Source organism: Echinops telfairi, unplaced genomic scaffold, assembly GCF_000313985.2.
Source record: "Echinops telfairi isolate 266 unplaced genomic scaffold, ASM31398v2 ScPeMD7_3533;HRSCAF=4204_1, whole genome shotgun sequence".
NCBI lineage: Eukaryota > Metazoa > Chordata > Mammalia > Afrosoricida > Tenrecidae > Echinops > Echinops telfairi.
The window spans coordinates 30,288,525-30,296,179 of NW_022107432.1; the positions used below are offsets into that span (position 1 = coordinate 30,288,525).

The window sequence follows — 7,655 nt, forward strand, 5'->3', positions numbered from 1 at the left end:
GGTGTCACACTGGGTGCTGTGCACACCTCCTGTTGTGTCAAGTCGATCTGCCTCGTGGTGACCCCAGGAGTCACAGAGTACAACGGCTCTGAAGGATTTTCTTGGCTGGATTGCTAAAGGAAGCAGATCAGCAGGTCTTTGCTTGCACAGGGGGCTAGCTGAAAGGTTGACAGTTCGAACTCACCCAGAGCTGTCTCAGATGATGGGCCCTGGTGATCAGTTTAAGAACCCTGTAGAGTAATTCTACTCCCCATACTTTGGGTCGCCATGAATCAGAACCCACTTGATGTTAAACAATAACCTGTGGGGCAGGTTCTCGGGGGACCAGTGTGGCCGAGTGTGTTATGTTTTGGGTTGCCAACCATAAGGTGAGCAGTTTGAACCCTGCACCTGCTCTGAGGCAGAAAGATGAAGCTGTCTGCTCTTGTGACAATTACAGCCCCCAAACCCACTGGAACAATTATTCTACTCTGTCCTGTAGGGTTGTCATTGAGTCAGTATTGGTTCTATGGCAGTGAGGTTTTGTTTTATTTTATGTGATTGAAGTTCTAGTATGGTCACTGATCCTATTTGAGGAAGCTGCTAGAACCACAGTTGGCAAGGGCCAAAAGTGGGATTTAGACTTGGGCTGGGCCAACCTTCCACCAAACAGATCTTCTCTTCCTTCTTCTTCTTCCCATAAGCCGCCTCCAGGTTCCTCTGGTGGCAGGGCCCATGTGCTTTCCTCCTCCTCCTCTGTCCTCAGAAGCCAGTGCTGTGGTCTGCGGGCAACTCCCCATTGTTCTCCGGAGGTTACGGTCTGCGATTTGGGCCCAGAAGAACCACTCGGACACTTGGAAGGGATGATGGCCCTCACACAGCTCTTTGCGTAGCCCTGAGAGAAAGGAGGCTTGCTCCAAGGCTATCCGAGGGGCGATGAATGCTGGGAGTGGATTCCACTCTGGTCAGGACCCAAGGCACCCAGCCCTCCCCAAGACACTGTGTGAGCCAGGCCGAGCCTCCACACATAGCCCCTCCTGCCCCACCCTAGGCAGGGCAGGACTTTTTCAGGAAAGACTTTAAATCTAGCTGCCAGATCCCTGGACAGGAGAAGCAGGGAGGACGGGCCACCATGCACAGCTCCCACCACCTCCTGCTGCTCCTGTGGCCGCCCCTGCTGCTGCTGGTGGCCACCTCAGACCCCACTGGTTCCCTCACCAAAAAAGAGAAAGATTTGGTGGTGGATGCTCACAACAAGTTCCGTACCCAGACCAACCCTCCAGCCGCCAACATGCTGAGGATGGTGAGTACAGCCTGCTGAGAAAGGAGGGGTGCTGGGCAGGGGTCCCCCTGTTCTCATCCACAGAGACTCATCCCTCTAGTCAGGGATCTCCAGTGTCTAGAATCTCCAGGATATCTTAGTCCATATCCTCACTTTCTGTCACCAACCTCTCTCTTTCTCCACCACATGGTCCTCTCCAACCTGCACCCTTTAGAAGTGGGATGAGAACCTGGCCAACATTGCAATGGACTACGCTAAGAAGTGCGTGTGGGCCCACAACCCTAAGCGCTGGAAGCTGGGCGAGAACCTGTTTGCTGCCCCAGGCAAGAGATTCGATGTGGAGAAGGCTGTAACTGAGTGGCAGCAGGAGCAACATTTCTACAACTTCACCGCAGGTGTCTGCAAACCTGAACAGATGTGCGACCACTACACCCAGGTGAATCGGACTGGGCAGGACCCGGACAGAGCCATGAGGGCAGGAATGGGGCTTGGGGCAGGGAGCTCAATGACAGGAATTGGTGAGGTTGCCAGGGATGGGGCTATGGCTGGATCATGGGGGCATAGGCTGGGTGGAACAACAGGGGTAATGGTAAATATAACACCCAGTGCTGTTGTAATTTTGGATTACAACTCCTTTTTGTCACTCCTATGTAATTTACAAGGAGCCCTCACAGCATAGTGGTTACATGTTGGGCTGGTAACTGAAAGGTCAGCAGTTTGAAACCACCAGGAGCTCCTCAGGAGAAAGATGAGGCTTTCTCTTCCAGTAACAGTTATAGTCTCAGAAACCCATAGGGGCAGTTCAACCCTGTCCTATAGGGTTACTGTGAGTTGCAATCCACTCGACAGTAATAAGTTACTTTTGGGGTTTGTGATTTACAGGGTAAATTCCTAACATTTAAGAGAAAGCATATAAAGATTGAGGAACTGTGTGTGTGTATCATTGTAACTAAATTGGTATTGTTCAAAGTAGGCATATAAAGGCATTAATTATAATCCAAAGGTAGCCACTAAGAAAATATTTAAAGGTATGTTTACAAAAAGAAATAAGGGATCAAAATGATATACTATAAAAATTCAACTAAATGACTTTTTAGTTAATTGAAGAGCAAAATTCAACTACATGATTTTTTTAGTTAATTGAAGAGCAAAATTCAACTAAATGATTTTTTAAGCACAGTAATAGGGAAATCAAGAAACTTAAGACATCAAGGAACAAATAGTTAAATGGCAGAAGTAAATCTCACCACTTTGTAATTCCACATAAATGGCTTTAGTTCTTTTAAGAAGCAGAAATTGACTGATTGGATTTCTTAAAAAGGAATGGTGTATGTACAAGAAACTCCCTTTAGATCAGGTATCAGGCAACAAAGAACAAAACGTCGTATCTTTGTGAATGAGGGGGAGTGTGGAGTGGAGATCCAAAGTCTATCTGTAGGCAACTGGAAATCCCCTTACAGAAAGGTCAGGGGGAGGAGAAGAGCCAGTCAGGGTGCAGTATAGTACCGATGAAACATTCCTCTACTTCTTTTGTTTTCCTCCCTCAGCCTTTCCTCTAGTTCTTTAATGCTTCCTCCCTCAACACCTGCCCACTATCATGATCCCAATTCTACTTTAAAAATCTGGCTAGACCAGAGGCTGTACATTGATACAGATAAGAACTGGAAACACAGGGAATCCAGGACAGATAAACCCCTCAGAACCAATAATGAGAGTAGTGATACCAAGAGGCTAAGGGGAAGGTAGGGTAGAAAGGGGTAACCAATCACAAGGATCTACATATAACCACCTCCCTGGGGGGCGGTCAACAGAAAAGTGGGTGAATGGAGACATTGGACAGTGTAAGACATGACAAAATAATAATAATTTATAAATTATGAAGGGTTCCTGTGGGGGTGGGGCGTGCAGAGAAAGGGGAGAAAATGAGGAGATGATACCAAGGGCTCAAGTAGAAAGAAAATGCTTCAAGTATGATGATGGCAACAAATGTACACATGTGCTTGACAATGGATGTATTTATTGATAAGAGTTGTATGAGCCCCCAATAAAATGATTTTTTTTAAAAGAAAGAAAGAAAAACTTTTTAGATACAAAGTCATAAAGATGTTGAAAGTGAAGGGATTGCAAAGGACATCCTATCAAAATAGTAGCTCAAAGAGCACTGAGGTGGTTATTTTCTCATCAGACTGAGTAAATGAGACATTACCAGAGACAAAGAAGAGCACTATGTATTAATAAAAGCTTTCATTCAGCACCCCTAACAAATAAACCAGAACTCAAACCCACTGGCATAAAGCTGATTCTTACTCATCATGACTTTACAAGACAGAACTGCTCCTTAGGGTTCCTGAGACAGCCAGTCTTCAGCCTCAGCTTTCTCCCTCGGAGTAGATGGTGGGTTTCAACTGCTGACGAAGTTCACAGTCCAATGCTTGACCCGCTGTGCCACCAGGGCTCCTTTCCCTAACAGCAGAGCCCTGAAATAGATGCATCATCAAGGAATAGACTTGAACAGCAAAATAGTTTCACAAGAATACATGGAGACTTAGCAACACCTGGCTTTTAATAATAGGACAACCAGATCAATAAGGAAATGGAAAGATTTGAATAACACTATTAGCCAATAGATTTAACAGACATAGACAAAAACACTACCCAACCCTAACAACAGAACACACATTCTTCTCAATTACACATGGAACACTCTCTCTCACTCACTCTTGCTGCCATCAAGTGGATTCTAACTCACAGCAACCCAATAGGACAGCGTAGACCTTCCCCTGTGGTTTTCCAAGGCTGTCAATCTTTATAGGAGTAGACGCCTCACTTTTTCTGCTGACATTTTCTAGGGTAGACCACATGTTAGCTCACAAAACAAGGATTTCTTTTACTCTCTTCCACTGAGTATATTCCAATTCACAGTGACCCTACAAGACAGGTGAAAACAGCACCATTGCATTTCCAAGACTGTAATTTTAAAAGACCTATTTATTGTTTTCTATGGCTGCTGCATGCTGAGCGCTCACTCTATTGATTTTGTTTTCAATGGAGGTTTACACAGTACTTTAGATTCCCATTCAATAATTTCTTTCTTTCTAAATAGAATCCTGATGCTTTTTAATTATGGGTGGTTTGATTTTTGTTTTTGTTTTGTATTAAGTCATTTTATTGGGGGCTCGTGCAACTCTTATCACAATCCATAGATACATCCATGTGTCGAGGACAGTTGTACATTTGTTGCCATCATCATTCTCAAAACATTTTCTTTCTACTTGAGCCCTTGGCATCAGCTCCTTCCTCCCCCCCCCCCACCTCCATCCCTCTCCCTCCCTCTGTCAGGAACCCTTGATAATATATAAATTATTATTTTTCCTTATTCAATAATTTCTAGAGGTTTTGTTAATTGGTGACATTAGTTACATTATTCACAGTGAGTAAACATTCTCATTATTTCTCCATTGGGTTTTCTCTTTTTGATGCCTTGCGTTTTTAAAAATAGTTTTATTGGCTTAGATATATATCACACCATTCAATCATTCTGTCATATTAAGAAGATTTGTGCAATCATCACCACAACCAATAAGGAACATATTTTCCTCATACTTACTGTTGTTAGCCCGCCATCCTTCCCTGCCACGTCCATAGGCATTTATCAATCCAGTTACTGTCTATAAATCTACAGAAAATCATACGAAACACCAACAGGAAGCAAACAAACCCAACAATACTGACTAACAATCCATAGAGAAACCTCAATTAAAAAGAAAGCAGAAAAATATTAAAAACTGAAATAGCTTTAACATGGTCAAAAGGAAATCCAATGGTAAGGTGTTATTTTAACCTAACAACATCTGCCATAACAGACTTTACAAAGCTCTCTGTCCAATAGCAAGTCTGTGCACATCCCTCAACTATGCTCTTTGTGGGCGTCGGAAACCTTGACCTTCTCCTGAGGAGCCGCTGTTGTTTTCTAACTGCTGACCTTGTGGTTAGCAGCCCAAACAAGTCTCAGTTACTTACAAATATTGAATTCATAACAAGCATTTTTTCTTATCATATGAACCCAAAGTAGAAATCAACAACAGAATAATTGATGACTCCATTTAATAAAGAAAAATGGACATGTCACAAATAGTATAAACGCATCCTTAAACAAGCAATGGGTCAAAGAATAAATCGAAAAGGAAATTCATGAGATACCTTGAGGAAAATGAAAACACAACATACCCAAATTAATGGATGCAGTGAAAGCAATTAAAACCCAACCCCTTGCCCATACAGTCTATTATAGGATGAATAGCATTTCCGCCAGGGTTTCCGAGGCTGAGAACCTTCATGGCAGCAGATTGCCCCAGCTTTCTCTCTCAGAGTAGCTGAGGGTTCCACCTGCTAAACGGCCAGTTAGTAGCTGAGCTCTTAACGGCACCACCAAGACTCCTGAGAGCAGCAGTTTGTCACAGTAAAGTCTACACCGAACAAGCTTCAGACCAAACACCTACGGTTACAACTTAAGGAACTAGAAAAAGCACAGCAAGTCAGACCCAAAGGTAACAGAAGGAAATAAAAAGGGACAGAGCGCACATAAGCAAAATAGAAACACACTGGAGACATCAACAAATGTATGCCCCATCTATTGCTCTGGGTGGTACACAGGCTCTGGTGCCTCTGCCAGCTGGGGAAGGTCTCTGCTGCTGGTTCTTCTTTCTGGAGATTCTCGTTCTGCTTCTGAGCTGGCTCACTTTTAGACCCAGCAGAATGGCAAACCTGGTCAGTCTCCAAGTGGGAGTCCTCTCCACCTTATTTGCATGCTCCACCCAGCTACAGAGACTGGATCAAAGAGCCATTCCAAACAATCTCACCTCAACACCGATGTTCTTTAAAACTTCTGTAACAGAACTAATACCAATGGGTGACTTTGATGAACAAACACTTAATTTTTCACAGTTTAGGAGGCGAGCAGGCTTACAGTGCAGTTCAGTAGCTTGCATTCAACAATTCATACACATTGGGTTTCACCACAGCCCTTGCAATCCTCACAACACTCCACCAGTTATTGCCCTTCTTGTTTCCATTTCTCTCTCTTTCCTACACTCTGACTGTGTCCTTGGGTAAATGCTGCCTTTTCTAGTCTTCAATAGTTGATTATTCTCACCTGGGGGTCGGGGGGCATTCAACTCTTGATCCGAAGGGGGACTAAAGGCCATAGTGTTGAGGGTCCCAGCAGTCTCTCTCTGGCCTTTTATAAGTTTAAGTTTGGGTCCACGTTTTCTCCCAATGTATCCGGGATTGTTTCACGTGATGCTTTCCAGAGCTGTTGATAGTCGTAGCTGAGTACCATCCAGTTCTGGTTTCAGAGTTGTGGAGACTAATGATTGCATCGTCCACTTACATATGTTTTAATTTTCCTCAAGCTTCTTTCCTCTGGACAAAAAGTGATCAATCATTACACCTTAGCTGCCTCTCTGGGGAAAACAAAGATTTTTCCCAAGTTGTCTCCCCCAAATATATGCCAAACTTAGCTGCTTGCTACACATGGTAAATGACTATGTACTTGGAGGTCAACGAAAGTAGGTAAGAGGTTATTTTCCCTAAGGATTATTAGCCATCTAGCGCAACCAGACTGTATAGTTTGTCCCACCCTAAGTAGGGCCCACTCCCTTGGGATCAGGATAGTAGTAGATTGTTTCCCTGAATGATAACCCAGGAAGTCCAAACCCACCCAAGGGTGACCAAGGTTAGGCCGCCATCATGAATCTAGAGTCCGCCCTTGTCACATGTATACCTTTAGTCCCTCCCCTTCCTATTATGTGTACTCCCCTAGCCGATCCCCTTCCTGTTATGCTTATGCCTATTGCACAACCCCTTCCTGTAACCTAGGTCTTTACCTGTAATTCGGGGGCATGCACGACCCCAAAGATATATAAGCCTTGGTTGGCAATACATCGTGCTCTTGCCCTCTGCTCGCTCCCACAATTCCCACCTTCCACATCCTCACGTGGACCACCAAGAGGGGATGAAGTGAGCATGCTACTATGAAATGTGTCCGACTTCTTTATTTTACTCTCTCTCTCCCACTTCTCTATGATTTTACTATAATCTTTATATTTCTTAACTGTACAATTGTGCTTACTGAACCCGTGATTAGGTATGGTGGGGCTGGCTAACCCATATCTGTCCATGAGCTTGTAAGACCCAAGTCGATATAGAACAGTCTTTATGCCAATTGACCTGCATGGTCCCCCACGATGGTCCTGAGGCCTCAGGACTAGCAACTCATCCCTTCAAGATGTTTGCTTATGCCTAAGAAGTTTTCAATGCTTTGTTCTCTGTATGCTCCACCACATTCATGGATATATTTCCTGAAAATATGTATATTGGCAAATATACATATGCA

At 44.0% G+C, this 7,655-nt stretch overlaps 1 long non-coding RNA gene across 1 annotated transcript; it reads right to left on the minus strand.

The window, feature by feature from the left end:
* Positions 1-3,491: 3,491 nt before the first annotated feature.
* On the minus strand, positions 3,492-5,109 carry LOC123522254. The gene is made up of 2 exons (XR_006680527.1): positions 4,869-5,109; positions 3,492-4,188 (listed from the first exon to the last, which is right to left on the minus strand). It is a non-coding gene; the product is annotated as an uncharacterized LOC123522254 (long non-coding RNA).
* Between the last annotated feature and the right edge of the window lie 2,546 nt (positions 5,110-7,655).